This window comes from Pleurodeles waltl, chromosome 4_1 (genome assembly GCF_031143425.1).
Source record: "Pleurodeles waltl isolate 20211129_DDA chromosome 4_1, aPleWal1.hap1.20221129, whole genome shotgun sequence".
NCBI classification, from domain to species: Eukaryota; Metazoa; Chordata; class Amphibia; order Caudata; family Salamandridae; genus Pleurodeles; species Pleurodeles waltl.
Genome location: NC_090442.1, coordinates 844,759,445 through 844,783,186, shown reverse-complemented (window position 1 = coordinate 844,783,186; position 23,742 = coordinate 844,759,445). Strand labels below are relative to the sequence as shown.

Here is a 23,742-nt window from a genome sequence, read left to right as displayed (position 1 = left end):
CTTGGTACCAGGGGTACCAGTTACAAGGGACTTACCTAGGTGCCAGGGTTGTGCCAATTGTGGAAACAATGGTACATTTTAGGTGAAAGAACACTGGTGATGGGGCCTGGTTAGCAGGGTCCCAGCACACTTCTCAGTCAAGTCAGCATCAGTATCAGGCAAAAAGTGGGGGGTAACTGCAACAGGGAGCCATTTCTTTACACAAGCCCCCCCCCCAGCCCACAGGCCAGGAGACTCAGCCAAAGCTGGGAGAGTCTTCCTAGTCTGTCAGGCGAGGAAGAGTAGAGGAAATAGGCTGGTTTGTTGCAGGGCCTACTCTGCCTTACATCCTCCTGTTCAGGTCATTCCCTCTGGGGAACTGACCCACTTCCACAGTGATAGGACCTAGTCTGAATTACCTCTTGTCTGTGTCTTTAATGTCTCCACCCATTCTCTCTATTTTGGGGTTAGAGGTATCCACCTCTGCTAATCTTATCTTAGCCAGGGTCACCACTAGCTTACCCAAAGAGGTTACCCAGAGCTGGAGTAACCCTACCATGACCAACAGGGTCAGGGGGCCTAACTTGCTATTTGGCATGGGGTCAGACCACCATGCCAAGGATAGTGCAGCCATAAAGGCTAACACCCAGCAGAGGCCACTGACAGCTGTCAGTGCCCAGAACCACACCTTTAGCTCTTCACCAACAAGGGAAGGGGCTAAGTTACAGGCTTCTTTGGGTTCAGGGTGCCTGTCTGCTGTATTAGAGTGGGGGTTACCACATCTTGTGGTAAACACCCTTCTTCCACTCTTCCTTCTGTTAGCTGAGGAGCCACCCACTCAGGTTTAACAGTTGCCTGACTAGCCAGGACTTCTTGTGGGTCAGGTTGGACTTTAACAGTGCCATTTTTGGAGTTCTCCCCTACTGGAGCAGAATCTCCCTGGCTTGCTGGAACCTTGGCTAAAGGTTGTCCACCTTTCCTACTCTGTTTTCCTTTCTTTTTCTTCTGGGGCCTACTTGCAGTTACTGCAGGGGTAGCACCTCCAGAGTCCTTGGGAGAGGACTGGCACTGGACCAGTTCCTCTCTTGGGCTCTGACTAACCTCTGGGTAGTCATTTCCAAGGAGACAATCAAGGGGGAGGTCTGTACTGACTACCACCCTTCTCCAGCTAAAAGTCCCACCCGCTTCTATGGGCACAAAAGCCACAGGCCTATCAGTGACCCTGTCTGGGCTAACTCTTACTCTGGCCATCTCACCTGGGATGTACTGGTTTGAGAACACCAGCCTGTCATGCACAATAGTGTGACTGGCACAAGTGTCTCTCAGGGCAGTGGCTGGGATTCCATTCACCAGTAGGTGGTGGAAGTGTCTACTTCCCTCTGGAATCTCCAACTCACCTGTTGGGCCCTTTTTCCAGTTGAAGGCTATGAAGACCTCCTCATCTGAGGGGTCATCCCCAATGGCTACACTGGTCACCCCTGGGATTTTGCTAGGGGATTTGTTTTTGGGACAAGAAGTGTCCTTGGTGTGGTGCCCTGTCTGTCTACAGTTATGGCACCATGCCTTAGTGGCATCCCAGTTCTTACCCTGGTACCCACCTTTGTTTTGGGTTGTGTCTCGGGGCACACCCACCTGGTCTGGTTTTTGGGGGCCTACAGAGGACTCTTTTTCTTTGTTTCTAGTGTCACCCACTTTCTCCTGGGGAGGCTTTGTAACCCCTTTCTTTTGGTCACCCCCAGTGGAAGTTTTGGTTACCCTAGTCTTGACCCAGTGGTCTGCCTTCTTTCCCAATTCTTGGGGAGAAATTGGACCTAGGTCTACCAGATACTGATGCAACTTTTCATTGAAGCAGTTACTTAAAATGTGTTCTTTCATAAACAAATTATAAAGCCCAACATAGTCATGCACTTCATTTCCAGTTACCCAACCATCCAGTGTTTTCACTGAGTAGTCTACAAAATCAACCCAGGTCTGGCTCGAGGATTTTTGAGCCCCCCTGAATCTAATTCTATACTCCTCAGTGGAGAATCCAAAGCCCTCAATCAGGGTTCCCTTCATGAGGTCATAAGATTCTGCATCTTTTCCAGAGAGTGTGAGGAGTCTATCCCTACACTTTCCAGTGAACATTTCCCAAAGGAGAGCACCCCAGTGAGATCTGGTCACTTTTCTGGTTACACAAGCCCTCTCAAAAGCTGTGAACCATTTGGTGATGTCATCACCATCTTCATATTTAGTCACAATCCCTTTAGGGATTTTTAACATGTCAGGAGAATCTCTGACCCTAGTTATGTTGATGCCACCATTGATGGGTCCTAGGCCCATCTCTTCTCTTTCCCTTTCTATGGCTAGGATCTGTCTTTCCAAAGCCAATCTTTTGGCCATCCTGGCTAACTGGATGTCCTCTTCACTGGAGTTATCCTCAGTGATTTCAGAGAGGTTGGTCCCTCCTGTGAGGGAGCCAGCATCTCTGACTATTATGCTTGGAGTCAGGGCTTGAGAGGCCCTGTCCTCCCTAGATAGGACTGGTAGGGGGGAATCATCCTCCAATTCACTATCCTCATCCTCTGTGTTGCCATCCTCAGAGGGGTTGGCCTTTTCAAACTCTGCCAACAGCTCCTGGAGCTGTAGTTTGGAAGGTCTGGGGCCCATTGCTATTTTCTTTATTTTACAGAGTGACCTTAGCTCCCTCATCTTAAGATGGAGGTAAGGTGTGGTGTCGAGTTCCACCACATTCACATCTGTACTAGACATTATGCTTCTAAAAGTTGGAATACTTTTTAAGAATCTAAAAACTAGTTCTAGAATCTAATTCAAACTTTTCACAAACTTTTAAACACTAAAAGAAATGCTAAACAGGGACTAACACAAGGCCCTAGCAGGACTTTTAAGAATTTAGAAAAATTTCAAATTGCAAAAATCAATTTATAATGACAATTTTTGGAATTTGTCGTGTGATCAGGTATTGGCTGAGTAGTCCAGCAAATGCAAAGTCTTGTACCCCACCGCTGATCCACCAATGTAGGAAGTTGGCTCTGTATGTGCTATTTCAAAGTAAGGAATAGCATGCACAGAGTCCAAGGGTTCCCCTTAGAGGTAAGATAGTGGAAAAAAGAGATAATACTAATGCTCTATTTTGTGGGAGTGTGGTCGAGCAGTAGGCTTATCAAAGGAGTAGTGTTAAGCATTTGTTGTACATACACACAGGCAATAAATGAGGAACACACACTCAGTGACAAATCCAGCCAATAGGTTTTGTTATAGAAAAATATATTTTCTTAGTTTATTTTAAGAACCGCAGGTTCAAATTCTACATGTAATATCTCATTTGAAAGGTATTGCAGGTACGTACTTTAGGAACTTTGAATAATTACAGTAGCATTTATACTTTTTACATAAAACACAATAAGCTGTTTTAAAAGTGGACACAGTGCAATTTTCACAGTTCCTGGGGGAGGTAAAGTATTGTTAGGTTTCACAGGTAAGTAAGTCACTTACAAGTTTCAGTTTTTGGTCCAAGGTAGCCCACCGTTGGGGGTTCAGAGCCACCCCAAAGTCACCACACCAGCAGCTCAGGGCCAGTCAGGTGCAGAGGTCAAAGAGGTGCCCAAAACACATAGGCTTCAATGGAGAGAAGGGGGTGCCCCGGTTCCAGTCTGCCAGCAGGTAAGTACCCGCGTCTTCGGAGGGCAGACCAGGGGGGTTTTGTAGGGCACCGGGGGGGACACAAGTCAGCACAAAAAGTACACCCTCAGTAGCGCGGGGGCGGCCGGGTGCAGTGTGCAAACACGCGTCGGGTTTACAATGGTTTTCAATGAGAGACCAAGGGATCTCTTCAGCGTTGCAGGCAGGCAAGGGGGGGGCTCCTCGGGGTAGCCACCACCTGGGCAAGGGAGAGGGCCTCCTGGGGGTCACTCCTGCACAGGAGTTCCGTTCCTTTAGGTGCTGGGGGCTGCGGGTGCAGGGTCTTTTCCAGCCGTCGGGACTTTAGGTTCAGGCAGTCGCGGTCAGGGGGAGCCTCGGGATTCCCTCTGCAGGCGTCGCTGTGGGGGCTCAGGGGGGACAACTTTGGTTACTCACGGTCTCGGAGTCGCCGGAGGGTCCTCCCTCAGGTGTTGGTTCTCCACCAGTCGAGTCGGGGTCACCGGGTGCAGTGTTGCAAGTCTCACGCTTCTTGCGGGGATTTGTAGGGGTCTTTAAATCTGCTCCTCTGTAACAAAGTTGAAGTTCTTTTGGAGCAGTGCCGCTGTCCTCGGGAGTTTCTTGTCTTTCTTGAAGCAGGGCAGTCCTCAGAGGATTCAGAGGTCGCTGGTCCCTTGGAAAGCTTCGCTGGAGCAGGTTTCTTTGGAAGGCAGGAGACAGGCCGGTAAGTCTGGGGCCAAAGCAGTTGGTGTCTTCTGTTCTTCCTATGCAGGGGTTGTTCAGCTCAGCAGTCTTCTTCTTCTTGTAGTTTCAGGAATCTAAATTCTTAGGTTCAGGGGAGCCCTTAAATACTAAATTTAAGGGCGTGTTTAGGTCTGGGGGGTTAGTAGCCAATGGCTACTAGCCCTGAGGGTGGGTACACCCTCTTTGTGCCTCCTCCCAAGGGGAGGGGGTCACATTCCTATCCCTATTGGGGGAATCCTCCTTCTACAAGATGGAGGATTTCTAAAAGTCAGAGTCACCTCAGCTCAGGAGACCTTAGGGGCTGTCCTGACTGGCCAGTGACTCCTCCTTGTTTTTCTCATTATCTCTCCTGGACTTGCCGCCAAAAGTGGCGGCTGGGTCCAGGGGGCGGGCATCTCCACTAGCTGGAGTGCCCTGGGGCATTGTAACACGAAGCTTGAGCCTTTGAAGCTCACTGCTAGGTGTTACAGTTCCTGCAGGGGGGAGGTGTGAAGCACCTCCACCCAGAGCAGGCTTTGTTTCTGTCCTCAGAGAGCACAAAGGCTCTCACCGCGTGGGGTCAGAAACTCGTCTCTCAGTAGCAGGCTGGCAGAGACCAGTCAGTCCTGCACTGAACAATTGGGTAAAATACAGGGGGTATCTCTAAGATGCCCTCTGTGTGCATTTTTTAATAAATCCAACACTGGCATCAGTGTGGGTTTATTATTCTGAGAAGTTTGATACTAAACTTCCCAGTATTCAGTGTAGCCATTATGGAGCTGTGGAGTTCGTTTTTGACAGACTCCCAGCCCATATACTCTTATGGCTACCCTGCACTTACAATGTCTAAGGTTTTGCTTAGACACTGTAGGGGCATAGTGCTCATGCACCTATGCCCTCACCTGTGGTATAGTGCACCCTGCCTTAGGGCTGTAAGGCCTGCAAGAGGGGTGACTTACCTATGCCACAGGCAGTGTGAGGCTGGCATGGCACCCTGAGGGGAGTGCCATGTCGACTTAGTCATTTTCTCCCCACCAGCACACACAAGCTGGCAAGCAGTGGGTCTGTGCTGAGTGATGGGTCCCTAGGGTGGCATAAGACATGCTGCAGCCCTTAGAGAATTTCCCTGGCATCAGGGCCCTTGGTACCAGGGGTACCAGTTACAAGGGACTTACGTAGGTGCCAGGGTTGTGCCAATTGTGGAAACAATGGTACATTTTAGGTGAAAGAACACTGGTGATGGGGCCTGGTTAGCAGGGTCCCAGCACACTTCTCAGTCAAGTCAGCATCAGTATCAGGCAAAAAGTGGGGGGTAACTGCAACAGGGAGCCATTTCTTTACACTGAAGAAATACGCTCTGTTACTGAAACGGAAAATCTTGCAGTTGTGTGGGGTCTAGAATATTTCAGAAATTGTTTTGGGGGCATTAAATTGGAAGTAAGATATGATAAGCCACTTTTGAAAGCACTATCTACTAAAGGGTAATTTAGTGCCAGCCCTATGATTGCAAGAATGTCTTTAAAATTGTTAGATTATAGATAAATATTGCATTATTTTCCTGGGATCAAAAACAAAGTGGTTAATTTCTTGAGTTGGTTACTCTTACCAAAGGAGGAAGTTCCTACTGAAAGTTGGAAGGAATGAGTGTTTTAATGGACTGGAAGTGAGAGATTGAATGCTATTACTGGAGAAGAGTGGAGAAGTGCGAGTATGAAAGACTCTTCTAAAAAAATATCCGAAATATGTGATGGAAGGGTGGATAAAAAATAAATATTTGGAGGAAAACTATAGGAAGTTTTGGGAAGTATGCAATAAATTATCCATGATGAATAAGAATGTCATGAGTGAGTGAGAGTCATTCCACCTAAAGACTTGAGACTTAAACTTGTACAGATTTGTTATGATGAGCATCTATATGTGTTGTTAAGGGAAAGAAAAAAATTAAGAAGAATAATTGGTGGCCAGGAATAGATGTAAAAATTGAGAGAATTGTTAGAGAATCTGACTTGTATGTTAATGTGGATGACTCACAGGTGTTGTTAAACCACATTTTCCCCCAGTATCAAGCCCAGAAGTGACATGGGAAACTATTGGTGTGGACATTATGGGTCCTATAAGCAAAGGTAATGAAGTGAGAATTATTCTTGTAGCAATTGATTACTTTTCAAAATGGAGGGAGATTGGCTTTGTTAATTGTGCTAATGCTGAGAATGTGATAAAATTCTTGGACGACATTCTTCTAAGGGAAGGATTGCCTAAGAAAATCATTACAGATAACAAGGTACAGTTTAAGAGTGAGGTAAAAGAAAATATTCTTAGACGTAATGGTATTGAGCACAAGTTCACCTTGGTTTATATTGCTGGGGAAAACGGTGAAGTGGAAAGGCTTAACCACATGGCTAAGGGAGCATTGCAAATTGCAAAAGGTAAGAAGTTGGACTGGATAGTTGGTATCAAGAACATGGTATGGATGTATCACACCACTGCATCTATTACTGGATACAACACTTTTACCATTATGAGAAGAAGAGTGCATTTCATGAAAGACGACCATAGCTGAATCGTGAAATCAGGACTGCAGCAGTGGTCACCTGTTGTGGTTAAGAGAAATATTTTGAAGGCACAAGATACTTACAAAGTGTACCAGGACCAGAAATGTGGAGCAAAAGATGTTCAGTTGAAGGAACGAAGTTGTGGTGCGTGTCAAGTTGCCTACTATGGTTAAGAAGGGAGAAAGTAATTTTTCTGATCTATTGAAAGTTATTGAGATATTCAAGAATTCTGCAAGGTTGCATGATGGACGAGTGTGGCACATAAGTTGTTTTGTGAACTGTAAGAATGGTGTGAAGGATATAGACTTGCAGGTTAAAAAGAAATCACCTTGGTGGCTTGGTGAACATAGTTTGGAGAGTAGAGTTGGAGTGAGCAATGGCGAATATGCTAATAGAGCCATGAGAAAAGAAGCTATTAGTGATGCATGTAATGTTCATGATACTAGAGCGTAGGGGCAAATTAATAGTACGTCTGGATGGAAAATCAAATGTCCTACATATTCTGATTGTAATTGTATTTATAGAGCGCTTACTACCCCTGACAAGGCGTTGAATCGCTTTTCGGCAAGTAGCACGCTACTCCGGAATCCAAGAGGAATTAGTGGTGGATTAGTATAGGGAAATATGAGTACAGTATTAGTGTGAGTTAATTTGCGCGGAGGATAGTTTGTGAGTTGGATTGACTAGAGTAATGGAGGGATAGAGGAGGGATAGAGGAGGGAAGAATCCAGAAGTGTTAATTGTGAGTTTTAAGTAATAGGATGAGGCTTAGGATGAGTAAAGGAGAGATGGAAGAGGGAAGAGTCTGTAGAAAGGGCTTAGGGAGATAGTAGTAGTAGAAAGGGTTTTGGATGAGTCAAAACTGAGATAAATGAGGGAGAATTTAGTAGGTTGGTTTGGGAGATCCTAGTAGTAAACTGAGGTTTTGGGGTGAACTAGATTTGGTAGAGGGGGGGAGAGCTTAGGCAGGGTTATTTTGGAGATCAAAGTAGTAGAATGGGTTTGGGATGAGCCAGAGTGGGGATGGATGATAGATAGAGACATAGGGTGATGGGGAGACAGAGTAAAGCTTACGAGAGACAAAATGTTATTTTTTTTTTTTTTTTTTTTTGCTAGTACTGTAAGACTAAAGTAATAAATAAATATATATGTAAATGCATAGTAAGGGAATATATGTGTAAGGAATATAATAATGGGTATAATAATATGAGATGTAAAGTATAACCACATATAGTATGTATAAACACAGACTTTATTGATTTGCAATATTTGATGTGTAAAAAGTGTACTTTTCTAAACATTAATCTTTCCTCAATTTTTCAATAGCAAAATACTTGCTGATACAATAGTTACGATAACATTTGCTCATTGTGATAGAAAAAAGAAAGCAGGGGTTCTTAGGTATCCAATATGACAACTTATCTAGGAACTATGCAATGACCTATGAACAGGGGCAGCGCGTTCCAAGGGAGGAGGAGGCGGCGGCAGCAGTGTCAAGGGCAGGAGCCCTTTAAAAATAAACTTGCGCTCCCGCCCTGCGGGAAGCGCGTTTCAGGAGGCGGCAGCAGCTGTGTCAAGGGCAGGAGCCCTTTAAAAACAAACTTGCGCTCCTGCCCTGCGGGAAGCACGTTTAAGGAGGCGGCGGCAGCTGTGTCAAGGGCAGGAGCCCTTTATACAAACTCGCGCTCCCGCCCTGCGTGAAGCACGTTCCAAGGGAGGAGGAGGCGGCGGCAGCAGTGTCAAGGGCAGGAGCCCTTTAAAAACAAACTTGCGCTCCCACCCTGCAGGAAGTGCGTTTAAGGAGGTGGCGGCAGCTGTGTCAAGGGCAGGAGCCCTTTAAAAACAAACTTGCACTCCTGCCCTGCGGGAAGCGTGTTTAAGGAGGCGGCGGCAGCTGTGTCAAGGGCAGGAGCCCTTTAAAAACAAATTTGCGCTCCCGCCCTGCGGGAAGCGCGTTCCAAGGGAGGAGGAGGCGGCGGCAGCAGTGTCAAGGGCAGGAGCCCTTTAAAAATAAACTTGCGCTCCCGCCCTGCGGGACGTGCGTTTCAGGAGGCGGCGGCAGCTGTGTCAAGGGCAGGAGCCCTTTAAAAACAAACTTGTGCTCCCACCCTGCGGGAAGCGCGTTTAAGGAGGCGGCGGCAGCTGTGTCAAGGGCAGGAGCCCTTTAAAAACAAAATTGCGCTCCCACCCTGCGGGAAGCGCGTTCCAAGGGAGGAGGAGGCGGCGGCAGCAGTGTCAAGGGCAGGAGCCCTTTAAAAATAAACTTGCGCTCCCGCCCTGCGGGAAGCGCGTTTCAGGAGGCGGCGGCAGCTGTGTGAAGGGCAGGAGCCCTTTAAAAACAAACTTGCGCTCCCGCCCTGCGGGAAGCACGTTCCAAGGGAGGAGGAGGCGGCGGCAGCAGTGTCAAGGGCAGGAGCCCTTTAAAAACAAACTTGCGCTCCCACCCTGCAGGAAGCGCGTTTAAGGAGGTGGCGGCAGCTGTGTCAAGGGCAGGAGCCCTTTAAAAACAAACTTGCGCTCCTGCCCTGCGGGAAGCGTGTTTAAGGAGGCGGCGGCAGCTGTGTCAAGGGCAGGAGTCCTTTAAAAACAAATTTGCGCTCCTGCCCTGCGGGAAGCGCGTTCCAAGGGAGGAGGAGGCGGCGGCAGCAGTGTCAAGGGCAGGAGCCCTCTAAAAATAAACTTGCGCTCCCGCCCTGCGGGAAGCGCGTTTCAGGAGGCGGCGGCAGCTATGTCAAGGGCAGGAGCCCTTTAAAAACAAACTTGCGCTCCCGCCCTGCGAGAAGCGCGTTTAAGGAGGCGGCGGCAGCTGTGCCAAGGGCAGGAGCCCATTAAAAACAAACTTGTGCTCCCGCCCTGCGGGAAGCGCGTTCCAAGGGAGGAGGAGGCGGCGGCAGCAGTGTCAAGGGCAGGAGCCCTTTAAAAATAAACTTGCGCTCCCGCCCTGCGGGAAGCGCGTTTAAGGAGGCGGCGGCAGCTGTGTCAAGGGCAGGAGCCCTTTTTAAAAACAAACTCGAGCTCCCTCCCTGCGGGAAGCGCGTTTAAGGAGGCGGCGGCAGCTGTGTCAAGGGCAGGAGCCCTTTAAAAACAAACTTGCGCTCCTGCGCTGCGGGAAGCACGTTCCAAGGGAGGAGGAGGCGGCGGCAGCAGTGTCAAGGGCAGGAGCCCTTTAAAAACCAACTTGCGCTCCCGCCCTGCGGGAAGCGCATTTCAGGAGGCGGCGGCAACTGTGTCAAGGGCAGGAGCCCTTTAAAAACAAACTCGCACTCCCGCCCTGCGGGAAGCGCGTTTAAGGAGGTGGCGGCAGCTGTGTCAAGGGCAGGAGCCCTTTAAAAACAAACTTGCGCTCCCGCCCTGCGGGAAGCGCTTTCCAAGGGAGGAAGAGGTGGCGGCAGCAGTGTCAAGGGCAGGAGCCCTTTAAAAATAAACTTGCGCTCCCGCCCTGCGGAAAGCGCGTTTCAGGAGGCGGCGGCAGCTGTGTCAAGGGCAGGAGCCCTTTAAAAACAAACTTGCGCTCCTGCCCTGCGGGAAGCGCATTTAAGGAGGCGGCGGCAGCTGTTTCAAGGGCAGGAGCCCTTTAAAAACAAACTTTCTCTCCCGCCCTGCGCGAAGCGCGTTCCAAGGGAGGAGGAGGCGGCGGCAGCAGTGTCAAGGGCAGGAGCCCTTTAAAAATAAACTTGCGCTCCCGCCCGGCGGGAAGCGCGTTTCAGGAGGCGGCGGCAGCTGTGTCAAGGGCAGGAGCCCTTTAAAAACAAACTTGCGCTCCCGCCTTGCGGGACGCGCGCGGGCGGCGCCCGGGCCAAGGGCGGGCCCGTCCTGCGCCCGTCAGCACCTGACAGAGGCTGGGCTGGGCCACCCCCCTGACATCTTTGTTTTTTTACTTCGAGCTGCAGCTGGTGCCGGATCTATAGACGGGGCAGGAGCCCTTTAATAACTCCTTTCTTTGCACTCCCGCTTTGCACTTGTACCTGGTACCGGCTTTGTGAACAGGGGCAGGAGCCCTTCAATAACTTCTCTCTTTGCACTCCCGCTTTGCACTTGTAGCTGGTACCGGCTCTGTGGACAGGGGCAGGAGCCCTCTAATAACTCCTTCTGCACTCCCGCCTCGTGCCTGCCAGAGCCCGGAGGAGGTTGGGCTGGGTTCATTCTGTTGATATCCGGTTTATTGATTTGCATATATTTTGTCGTGACTAGATAAGAGTGTTCAACATAGTAACCCCATATACATAATATACATAATGGGGAAAAGAAAGCAAAACCAGATAGGGAACGGTATTAATAAAAAAAAACAGAGAAGTGCTAATACGATCACTAATTATCTCACAGATGCAATGGGGAAAATTTATGAAGAAATTATTAATGCTGAAGCACGTTTAGTGGCAACAAAAAATGTCTTACATGAGGCTATCACTGAAGTGAGCACTGAGGCTGTGGGTTTAATCTCTGAACTAAAATCTCCAAAAGAAAAATGTACTGGGGTGGATCCTAGATTTTCCTTAGGCCCTTTATTACCTACAGGCATAATAGAAGAAATTGATTCCTTGAACAGTACAGATGACCAAATTCCTTCACCACCAAAGAAAAAAAGTAGTCAGACTACTAAATCTAAGTTTATGCTACCATCTTCACAGTTTTCTATGGGTAGTAAAATAATAACTGAAATGCATGGGGGTCATGCAGTAGCACTATCATCAGATAACGATGGTCCCTTGCAAAAACATATGGAAACCCTTTTCAAGAAACTGCATGGCAAGCTAGACCAGATAGAGTCAAAAGTATTGCTAGAATTCAAGGAGATAAAAGAACGTATAACTAAGATAGAAGTAAGTGTTAATTCAATGACTAAAGCAAAAATGTTGCCCCATGGTTGCGTCACTATATCAAATGAGAGCCAAGCGGCTGTAGATATAAGGAATAGTGCAATGACAGGGAAAGCAGATTCTAACAAAAGAAGTACAGAATACCGGCACCCCATACAGAAAGAAATTCCCCTGTCTAAGGAACCCATGATCAATCATATGGAGCAATTGGATAGAAATCATAGATGCCAGTCCTTGATTAGAAATAGACCTGTGAAAGAGGTATTACAATTACTGCCAGATGCTACACCATATATAATCATTCTTAAAAATGTTCCCAAATTGGGACCAAACATCGTTGAGACCTGGGCAGATTACGTAACAAAGTAGTACACTGAATGGCAAGGAATATATGTACACCAGATATACTATTTTGTGAAATCTTATATGCAAGGACAGTTGATTGGGTGGGATATTTGGAGGAAGAAGAGGGAGATTGCATTATGGTTAATTTTCGTAATCCTCGCTTTGTGGGTCAGTTACTAGCGGACTTGGATATAAGACATCGAACTTGTAAAAATTTGAGAAAAGAGAATATGGCTGTTCCTTTAGGATATTTTTACAGAATAATGAATACCTCAGGCACAAGAGACACGGGGGCCTCAGGGAATACACCCAGTAATTTGGAGAGGTATAACAAACCAGACTGTTCCAATCAATTCGCTCCCCTGAGTAACATGGAGGATTTGGATTGACAGCAGGAAGACATAAGTAGAAAAGAGATCATGCTACCTGACAAAATACAACCTACTACTGTAGCTCCCATTCTAAAATCTTTAAGCTGTAATGGTGACGCTGAGTCAGATGGGAGGTCCCTAGCAGGAGACTTAATTATACTCATGTCATGGAATATAGCTGGAGTAAAGACGAAAATAGTTGAGAAGGAATGGCAGACCATAATAAGCTCATCACATATAATCTGCCTACAAGAGACATGGCACACGGGATCCATTTTTATTGAAGGATATGCCATATTCTCCACCCCAGCCTCTGCCTCACCTAGCGGTAGGGCAAAGGGAGGATTAGCAATACTGATCTCAACATTGGTACCGTATATATTGGTGAAATCCTCCCTTGATTCCTCTTAAAATCAGTTTTTATATTTTCTGATAGATGGAGTTTTAGGGATTGTTTTAGTAAACTACTACAATAATAAATTTGATGGCACCAATAGAGTAGTGGCATTGACTCTTCAGGAAGATTTACAAACCTTTGTAAATGATCTAACTTCAAGCTATACAATAATATGGGTTGGAGATTTTAATATTGGGGCATGCCAGAATACTATAGGAAAGACATGTGGATTTGTCGACGATGGCGGGAGCGCACAATCACACTTTTTGCATAACAATTACGGAACTGCACTGAATGAGATATTATTTAGATATGATTTAGAATTGATGGAACAAGACGGGTCTAAAGGAATGAAGCTTCCTTACGTTTATAGGAAGAGGACATTCCTCATTAATTGACCATATATTAATGTCTAAGAGTAATATGGATATGGTCGAATCCCTGAAGATTGAGCCAACCATCTATAGTGATCATCATCCCTTGTTATTAACTATGAGATTGGCTAAACCCTTTAATATAGGTGAACGATTGGTAGTGAATATAGAAATAAGAAGGGAAAATGGTATTGTAATTAAATGGACTGGGGTAAATGAAATAGATGTGATGAAAAAAGTTGAGACACGACACTGTCAAGAAATCCTCACATGTACAGAATATAACCAAAGCCCATATGAGATTTTAGGATCCTTTAACCAGCTTAGAAATGCCATTGCAGGAAGCCTAGTGAGAACATTGGGGAACAAAAAGAGTGAAAAAGTGGGGTGGTTTGATCATAATTGTTCATTAGCAAGCCAGGAATTAAAACAAGCCCTGCAGGCCCGACCAAGAAATAGGGAAGAGGTAATTATTAAACGCTCTAACTACAAACATGCATTAATGACGAGGAAGGCACAATTGAGAGCTAGGGCATAGGCTAATCTTGAGCAAGCAACCACATTAAAAGATAGTACTCTATTCTGGAAAACAATTAACCAACCATTCCTAAAAGATAATGACGTACCCCAAATAACAGTACACGTTCCGTCACCAGAATGGCTTTCACATTTTGGCTCAATTTTTAACCCAGATAACCTGACTACTCATACATCGAACATTGGGATAATTGAGATAAAGCCACCTTTTTTTAAACCAGTTAGTATAGGGGATTTAAAATCTGCTAGGGGAAGATGCTTGAAAGGGAAGGCACCAGGCCCTGACGGGGCGCCAGTAGATGCTTATTTGACACACATCGATCTATGGTGCCCTATTTTGACACAAGTCTTTTTGAGTGTGACAAAGGGATATATTTTAACAACTTGGACTGAAAGCATAATTGTTCCTATTTTCAAAAAGGGAGATAGAGGTGACCCCAAATGCTATCGGCCAATCTCACTTTTAGATACCTCTGTCAAATTGCTGGGAAGAGTACTCCTAGAAAGATTAGAATTATGGGCAACCAAAAACAATATACTCACAGAGGCTCAATTAGGATTCATGCCTGGGGTTGTTACTCTGGAACAATGTATAAACCTTAATCTAATAAGCAAATATACAATAGCAAGGAAGGGTCATATGTTCCTTTGTTTTGCTGATCTTAGCAGTGCTTTTGATTTGGTGAACCATGCTAAGTTGTGGAAAGTTTTAACAGATATGGGTGCACCCTTAGATATAATAAGTTTCTTGGCACAACTATATAACCATCTAACAGCGCAGGTGAGATATGGAAGAAATGGCGAGTGCACCCCAGGTTTTAAGATAGGGAGAGGAATACGGCAAGGCTGTGTTTTGGCGCCTCTACTATTCTCCCTTTATATAAATGGAGTAGATGCCCATTTAAAAAATATGGAAATTGATACCCCTAAAATAGGAGAATGCTCTATCCCAGTCCTTTTACATGCAGATGATGCTGTACTGCTGTCACAAACTGCAAATGGGTTGCAGCGGTTAATCGAGGGCTTTGTGGAATTTATGGAGGAAAGAGATATGTTGTTGAATATGAGCAAAACTGTTGTAATGACTTGTGGACAGGGAAAGGTCAGGAAGAAAGCTTTTTTTATTACAGGCTATAAATGTGAAGAGGTGAATGGATTTACATATCTGGGTATACATTTTTCTAATATGGGTCATTGGAAAAAACATCTAGAAATTATCAAGATGAAGTATGTTAGGACAACTGAGGCTGTTTTTAGATTTCCAAAAAATTGGCTAAACCCTTTAGGGAAATGCTGCAAATCTACAAAAGTAAATCAATTAACAGCATTACGTATGGTTCTGCCCTTTGAGGTTTGATGCCCGAGATCTGTTCACTACAAGTGCTAGAGAATAATTTTTTTTGCAGATTACTTGCAGTGCCAAATACTACCTCCACATTTATGGTACACAAGGAGTTGGGTTGCCCTTATGTGGAAGATCTAATATATACCAATGCGTTGTTGGCCTGGCATGGTATTTGGTCTAAAGAAGAGTCGCATTTTACCCAAAAGATTATTAAAGATTGCATTACACTAGAATATTGGGATAGAATTCCATGGTTTGTGCATTTAAAAGATTTGTTGAAAGGTATAAATCTAGTTCCAAATTTGGACAATCCAGGTATTATCCTCCAATTTAGCAAGAAAGAATTGAAAAATCAGCTTATGGCATGGAGGGTTAGCGATAGAGAAAATAGAGAATGTAGGAAGTCAACAGTAGCACTTTATATGACTGAAAATGAGGTAATGCCAAATTATTTGCTGATAGTAGCAAACATTCAGGATAGATTTTATCTGACTCGAATACGCTTTAGAATGTTGCACTTTTTGGTAGCTTTCCCAAAGGTGAGGATTTGGAGTAAAAGCCTACCAAAGTGCCCCTGTGTGGGACGATTTGCACAATCCACAATGCTCTTTATTATATCTTGTAAATTTGATCACGATATTAGGAAGCAATTTTTAAAACCATTATTTATTATTAACAAATTATTTTATTGTAGAGAAGCTTTTAACTACTTATGTAAACTGGATACTAATGAGAAATGTGATGCAGTGATAAAATGTATCCTAAATGCCATAGAACAAAGGAAAAAGCTGTCGTACTTAGAAAATCTCCGGTATGAGAATGAATAATTCCTCAATTTGTAGTAGCAAGGGTTTTTATTTATTTATTTATCAGTAATGTGGTTTTTTTTTAAGTATCTTATTGTATATTTTTACCATTTTAAAGAGATTGTTTATCTTTTATGGAGTAAAATCCGAATAAAGATTGTTTTGACTTTGACTTGACCTATGAACATGTTAAGCATTGGATAATATGCACATATATATGTAGATACACACATACACACATATATACATGTAACAGTGTGTAAATATACATTTGTTAAACAGGCTTCAAGAGTATGTATATTTTATTATTATGAAATGGTAAATATACATATTTCTTACAGAAATATAGATATCTAGAATATACACATGATCATATTATAAATATTTATCAACACAGGTATATGCAGTCCATTGCTGTTTGGATATGGTGCATATAAAGGAAACAGCCAACTCTTGAGTAGCCTTCTGAAGACAAGATAGCTATCTGGGGATCTTATATTTGGGGGTAATGAATTCCAGTTTGGCTGCTTGAACAGAGAAGGATGCATTACCTATTTATTTTCTTGTATGTTGGTGTTTTAAGGTGGGGTGCCAATCTATGTTACCTGACTGTGTAGTACTGTGTCACACGAAATGTCGTTAAAATAAATATATTTCTCGGCCTACACTGTTGCAGGATTTACGTGTTATGTTTTAGTAATAGTTATGTTGTTTTATTTTTTTTTCAAATTAAAGAAATATGTTTCTAGATGCGAGTTTGTATTAATATTCTACTCTTGCTATCTACTCTTACTGTGCTTGTTTGGTAACTGTTCTCTTATAAAGCGCTCTAAAGCCTTCGGGCCGTATCCGCGCTATGTAAAATCACAAATACAAAAACGGTCCTCCGTAGTCCCGTGATTACGGCAATGACGACAAACGGGATAAAAACTGAACAATAACCCTTAGCCAATCAAGGAGGGGAAACCGAGGGCTTTTAGAGTTGGGAAACTCTGGTGACATAGATGTGTTTATTGGAATCCTTGACTTCCGATTGGCTGGGGAGAATAGCTTATTGTATTCATTTGCTGTTTGGCCCTCCAATACTCATTGTGGTCTCGGAGTACCTAAAGGCGCTCTTGCCAATTGTTTGATTGGCTGTCAGGTCTGGGGGGGCTGAACTGTGATCTAGGATTGGGCGAGAGAACGTGAGCCGCTATTCATTGGCTGCGAGTTTGTATCTACCCTGGCACAGTATGTAGCTGCTGCACGCGTCCGTCTTTCACCAGTGGGCGGGATTTATGGACTGAAGGCCGAGACGCCGATTATTATTCCTTTTTTTTTTTACTGAGTGATTCCGAGTTGCGCGAACTTTGTTAGGCTCGGTGAGCCTGTACGAGGGAGTCGGAGCACAGGGCTGTGGCCAGCTGTAAATTCTACGAATGGAACCCGTGCTGGTGAGTACGCTAACGTGGGCGATCTTTGGCTTGATTTAACTCAACCGCGCTAGCTCTTCTGCTGCGCCACCCGGGCTGTACCTTCGTCAAGTCTGCGTCATATGCTTACCTCCGTAGAGTTGTTCAGTCCTCCGTCCGGTCTCAGGCTCTCTCCCGCTCGGAGTCCCGCGGCGCTCTGCAGCCGCCCACAGGAGCCATGTTTACAAAATTACTGGTGCGGCCCTGGTCATATGAGTAGCTCCAGCGACCTCGATCCGGTGCGCGGCCCATGCTTCCGATACTGTAAGGCAATGAGTCCAAGAAACAACCCCCTGAAGTCGGGTGTGTATATATTTCCATAAACACACATCATTCAGTATCCGAACAATTTATACACTGAAAACCAAGAGTCCACAAATGTTTTAATGCAGCCTTTGCTGTGTAGTTTGGCAGCCATAGTATTTATTTTCGCGTTTACTCATAATTTACTATATTTGCAATAATATTTTGTTGTGGTGGCGTTGCAGAATGCTTCGTGATCGGGAGGATCAGAGATGCTAAGTTGAAAACAGTAAACTACGTATGTTTTGAAAAAAAACTGGGTTGATATTAGTAAACAGTGCTAGCCTACCATTTATTTTGCTTCCCCAGGATCACATAAAGCTCTCCTGTCTTTTAAGCTAGCATGTACAAATTAACAGTCCTAACATCTATAGCATTATACAAGAGTTGCCCATTTTCGTATGAAAAACGTAACTAGTTTATTATAGCAAGAATCTAAAGTGTCACAAGGAAAAAGATGCACAACTTAATTTTATGCTGTAGGAATTACACATCTAAAAGCCTATACTTTTGCCACTGGGTGACAGTGTTCCAAAGGTACCAGTCTTTCATGAACTTGTATCTTTTTATTCACGATGTACAGTTGGCGATGTATTGTGGTCATTAATAGGACCGACTGCATGAAGTAAATTCAAATGTTTGCATAAATATCGATTACCTTAAAATTCACTCACATGTATAGGTGCGTGTAGTTAATTGAATATTAAATTTGGGCGTTTTGGTGAATATTGTGACTAAGTTTCACACTCTCGTGTTCAGGTGGAGTTGCGATCTTTCCATTACTTGAATATAAATGGAAGTGTTTTTTTGGTCTTGTGAACACTGGAAAGTGGAATAAAACATAAGGCAGTGCGGTAGTTTGACAGGGGTCGCATCGTTTGTAAAACTCGTAATGCAAAAACAAGGGTCTATTAGTGACAAAAGCTTCAACTTTGTCATCAGATCACATATCCCAATCTGCGCAACCCCATATAAAAGAATTAACAAAAAAAGTAATGGTAGCCTATAGGGAAGAAAGTCTGCTTTTTGTTTTTTCTTCTAAAGCACACTTCATAAGATTTTACATAAACTCTCAGATTTTAGTATTTAAAATGATTAGCTATGTGTGTGTATATATGTGTGTGTGTGTATATATATATATATATCAGACAAATTATGTATGATGCAATATTCTTTAACTTCAGGTATAAGAACAGGGCCACTGGAACTATGAGGCAGAGGGGGCAAATAATGCAGATGGGGTGACTCAATTATACAGCATAATGTGGCACATTTTTTGATAGCTTTGCTTCATTGTTTTCTCATTTTTACGCTTGTTAACGCTGTCTGGGCATAGGTTGCATCTCATCAGTACCAGTTCAATACCCAAATATAGCAATAAGCAACAGGAAGTTGACCAGTCAACATTTGCAAAGGGCTTTCCACTGTGTGGCACCACGTCACTGCATTTCAGTAACTTTTGACTAGAAACATTTTTAAAAAACTGCGGATTATGCAACTGCTGATGGCTAATGTGGCGAACCCATACTTGTGTGAAAAACGCTGCAGCCACACAATCACATAATGTGTTGGATTTTTAAGTGCGCTAGACAGATGGTAAATGGAGCATACTCCTTCCTCCCAATGTAGTGGGCATGTCAAAACTTCAGTTTTTTAAGAGAACTATACATTTTACTTCAGCTGTTTCTTTCGGTTGATATATAGATAAATATAATCTTGTATGTTTGATATTGCAGTGCAGCTGTTTCATTGAAATGTAATATATTTTAGCCGCAGATGACCAGCTAACATTCACACATGCATGCAGGGATTTGTGTAAAAATCAAAACCAATTGGGTTCAGTAGGACCTACCTTGCCTCGTGCTGAGTTTGAGCTGCGCTAAACCAGCAGGGTGGAAATCATCGCAGCTTCAATTTTTTTCTGTTACCAGTATGGTGTGATGGCATTCAGTTTCTTTAACAGCAGTTATTGTATTTGGAAAGTGGTCATTTGTAAATAGTTGCCCCGGCTTTCTACGAGCGAGAATCCTTTATTTTCTCAAGTTTTTTTTTTCTCTCTCGCTAAAGACCTACTAGTGCATTTTGTGGTACACGTCTCAATTACATTTTCTTAAAAAAAAAAAAAAACACACAGCTTTTACAGGCAGTTCCGAAGGGGTACTCTTGAAATGTTCTGATATTTTTTCACTGCGTGCCAACTAAAAAAACATGAACCTCCTGTAGGGTGTTTTTAATTCTCGTTTACTATTCCCGAACTCATCTGATGGCTGAACTGATATGCAACTAATTCCAGCACGCCCTATATATTTGCCCCTACCATAAACAGTTAAATAATGCATGTTTCTCAGCAGGGCCCACCTTGAGAGACAAGCGTGATAAGCTCTTGCCTCACTGCCAGTATTTTAGAGAAGCAGGGGCGACATGGCACTGAAACTGGGCGGGTCTCACTGATTTTTTTTTTTCAGAGGCACTTATTATTGAACATACCTCTGAACCCACATTCGTCAGGGCAGTATCACCACTGCCTTTGAAACATTTTTACCCTCCCAACATGTAAATTGCTTCCCATTAACTTCAGTGTGGTGAGGCTGGGCATACCTTTCTCATCCTCAGTCGGTTAGCTGTATTGCCTTCATTGAGATTACCAAGCGCACTTATCACTTGATTTCACCCTCCTTGGACTTTGGGGATGGGTAGAGAGATTTCTTTACCTATTGCTAATGTCGCACGTTGCGTCTTTCATTAATGGATTGTTTGTTTTCTTGATTTGCTTCAACAAAGGAAACTTAATAACATATATAATGTTAGAAGTAACGCACACAACCCCAGTGAAGTTCAGCACCTCACCCCTGAAATGTAAGGTTTGCCATTGTCATCCCATCCCTGATTGCTGCTACTTGAGATGCCTTAAATGCGTGCTCGTTTTCGCAAACATGCAAATGTGCACTGTGGTTCATGAAAAAGCACACACGTACTGTTCACATACAATACATATATGCCCGCATCCTCAGCCCCCCTAAAAAACAAAAACAAAGAAAACAACTCTACTTTCTGCAGGTCAGTGGTTCAATCGAGCAGAGATGCCACTGCAGTGTACGAGGAGCACCTGAACTGTGGCTTGTTCAGCCTGTCTAAGTGTTATTTTAGCTCACTTGCGCCACAGATGCTTGAAGCACCCGCCAGTCCTGTTCATACAGTTTTGACACTGGCCTGGCTGTCTGGGGTAGCAAGAATTAAACCAGTGATGATTATAAATTACCTCCAGGCCAAAAGCAATACAAACCAGGAGGCGGTAAGGACAGGAAGCACTCACTACTTTCAGTAATGGTCAGGCTTTAACTGTAGAATGTCAAAACATTGCTTCCCCTTTAGAACACAAGTATAAATCTGAAATATGTTAAGGAAACACGACAGCCTCTTATTATATACCGCACATGCGCCAAACTCCTCTGCCAGTCTTCTCCTTAGCTCCTCGTAGCAACCAACCAGCAGTGAATAAAACACAAAAGTGGGTGGAGCTCAGTGGCCAAACTCTGCCTAATGCTGCTGAAACTTGCCTCAACTCTGCCAGATTGCCCTGTCCTCTGCTCTTTAGAAACTATGTGCAGCAAGCCTTTGTGTAGAGTTGTATATACCTTTCCACTTCCATGAATTACGGGGCCCCACTGTTTACATTCATACTTTCCATTTGCCCTGGAAGACCATTCGATAGACATGCAGTACACACAAGACGCAGCCAGCTGTGGTGAGTTTGACTGATAGCCATCAGCAGTAGTGACAGAAGTTATTGGTCATAAGTGAAGTATTATGAGGTTGTGCCAGTCTGCAAGAGGATGTGAGACCATGTGTGTTGAAGCTACCTAATGTCCCATAATTTTTCCAGTAAGAGTCCAGGTGTGGGCAGGGCTATACAATGTGAATTGGGTCACAGCCAGATTGTGTACATTTACAATAGCAGAAAAAAAACCTTAATCACTTGAACTTTGGTCATGTTATTCAGATTTGTAGAGTGCACTATTGCCTGGTGCTGAGCAGGTATCAGTCTAGACACACCCAGGACCTGGTGGGACTACTCGACAGTCCAGGTTTTCACCTTCTTGTGGAAATTATTGCGGAAATCAAAAAGTGAGGAAAAGCTTTTGTGTGTAGAAGGAGGTCGTCCATGCTTTAGGATCGATGTAGGAGAAGGCTTGACTGCTATATCTGGTTTTCCGAATGTGTGGGATTTGTTCAAGTAGGAGTCCAGACAAGGGGATGTGTCTGGAAGGTTTGTGAAAACAGACGCCATTGTTGAGGTATGGAGGGTCAATGTTAAGTAGTGCCTTGAATATGTGGGCTCGTTTGTGGATTGGGGGGGGTGGGGGCAGTGGAGCTGCTTCGGCTGTTGTGTAGTGTGGGAGGTTGAAAGTGATTCTGGCCCCCAAGATCTGAACTGTCTGTAGCCTTTTGATGAGTGTTTTTTTTTTTTTTTTGGGTCCCGGCATAGTGGGTGTTCCCATAGTCCAGCTTGCTTGTAACCAGGAAGTGTGTGATGGCTTTCCAGGAGCTGATTGGGAGCCATTTCAAAATCTTCCTCAGCATCTTCAGGGTATGGAAGCATTAGGCGGTGACTACATTGAATTGGGGTGTCATGTCTCCTTTGCTGGCTATGATGATCCAGAGGTCGTCGTGAGTGATGGTCACGGCTGCCGGTCCGAACTCTGTTGGCCATCATGTGGAGTCGCACGTTGATATGCTCTTCCTGAAGATCATGATTTTGGTCTTGTTTTTAATGTCACACAGTTGGTCTTCATCAAGTGGGCAGTTTCAGTCATGCAAGCATTGGACTTGATCCGGATACTCAGTATCTTATTTATGAGGGAGAAAGTGAGTTGCGTGTCATTAGTGAAGGAGAGGGCATTGCGATTGCGAGAGTGGATAGATGATGGTGGCTACAGGCACCATGCATGCTTAGAAGAGGGTTGGACTCGGGGATGATCCTTGTGGAACTCATCAGATAAGGTCGTGGGCGTCGCAGGTGTATGATGCCAGGCTGACCGAGTCCTTTTAGTTCCGAAGGAGCAGATCCATCGGAGTGGTCAGTTTGAACAGTGTCCAGTATCAGCTTTGGGGTACTTTGTAATTAACTGAAATTTAGTTGGGCGTCCCTGATTCCATTGTCATGTGATGAATTAATTTTAAACTTGAAATGAAGCACCCACTGATGAAAGTCAAAACCTACTTATAATCGTGTTATAACCCTATATAACAGTTCATTTAATTTAACACCTAATGCAAAGTATCCATATTTGCTTTTGACCTATATTGCTGTGCTCTCAAAGAAGTAGGGCATAACATGCTGACAGCCTTAGAAGAAACGCTTCAATTGAAACATGACTTAACGTTTATATGTAATAATGTGTGGCTCCATTCACGGTATAGCCTTCTGGATTCAAATGCAACCATGGGCAAGAATGATCAGTGCCACGACAAATAGAATGACAACAAAGGACTTTAACTGACAAGATAGCAATCATTGAATGCTTTGCTTTGGAGGAATCGGAAAAGCAAAAATCACGGGAACAGCTAAGAGCAAGCTGTGTGCAATAGTGGGTGGAATATTGGGGTTGAGTTCATCAGCAAAATTAGAGTATGGAGCAAAGTAAGGTTGCTAGGGCAGATGTTAGAAGTGTCTGCTTCCTGTGTCAGTTCATTCTTTAGTTAACCATTTTATAAAAGGCTCCGGTACTGTAACGGTTTTTTTGAGAACTGGTTTAAACCACATCACAATAAAACGTGGAAAGGTTGCACTCAAAGCTGCACCACAGAGGAAAATTGATGGTTTACAGAATTACATTGTTAGAAAGACAACATTGGAACAGTGCAACATTTGTAGCAGAAAGTCCATACAACTGTTACGGAGGATGTAGTAGGTGTTTAGTTGAAGGAGAGATGGAAAGGGTTAAAGTGAGAACAGTTGGCTTTGCGTTTTTGTCGAGACTGAGAGTTTAAAGCATTTTTTTAAAGGTAACTTGCAGCACCAGTGACAAAATGCTTCTGGGCAAGTGAGGCTCTAAATGTTGGTACCATAAAGTCTTGATATCTTGCTTTCTCTAACTGC

At 44.1% G+C, this 23,742-nt stretch overlaps 1 protein-coding gene and 1 long non-coding RNA gene across 4 annotated transcripts in view; one reads left to right on the top strand and one right to left on the bottom strand.

Moving 5' to 3' along the window:
- LOC138288225 (uncharacterized) overlaps positions 1 to 17,464 on the bottom strand; it is a 77,782-nt gene extending 60,318 nt beyond the window's left edge. Inside the window, exon 1 of the long non-coding RNA XR_011202359.1 lies at positions 17,431 to 17,464. This is a non-coding gene — a long non-coding RNA (uncharacterized lncRNA). The remainder of the gene's footprint in view (positions 1 to 17,430) is intronic.
- Positions 17,069 to 23,742, top strand: part of FRS2 (fibroblast growth factor receptor substrate 2) — a 289,441-nt gene continuing 282,767 nt past the window's right edge. The window contains exon 1 of one of the 3 annotated variants that reach the window (XM_069229609.1): positions 17,069 to 17,321. The gene's annotated coding sequence lies outside the window, so the exon portion shown is untranslated. Of the gene's footprint in view, positions 17,322 to 17,411; positions 17,643 to 23,742 lie in introns of those variants that run through there. The other 2 variants (XM_069229607.1, XM_069229608.1) reach the window with 2 other exon arrangements.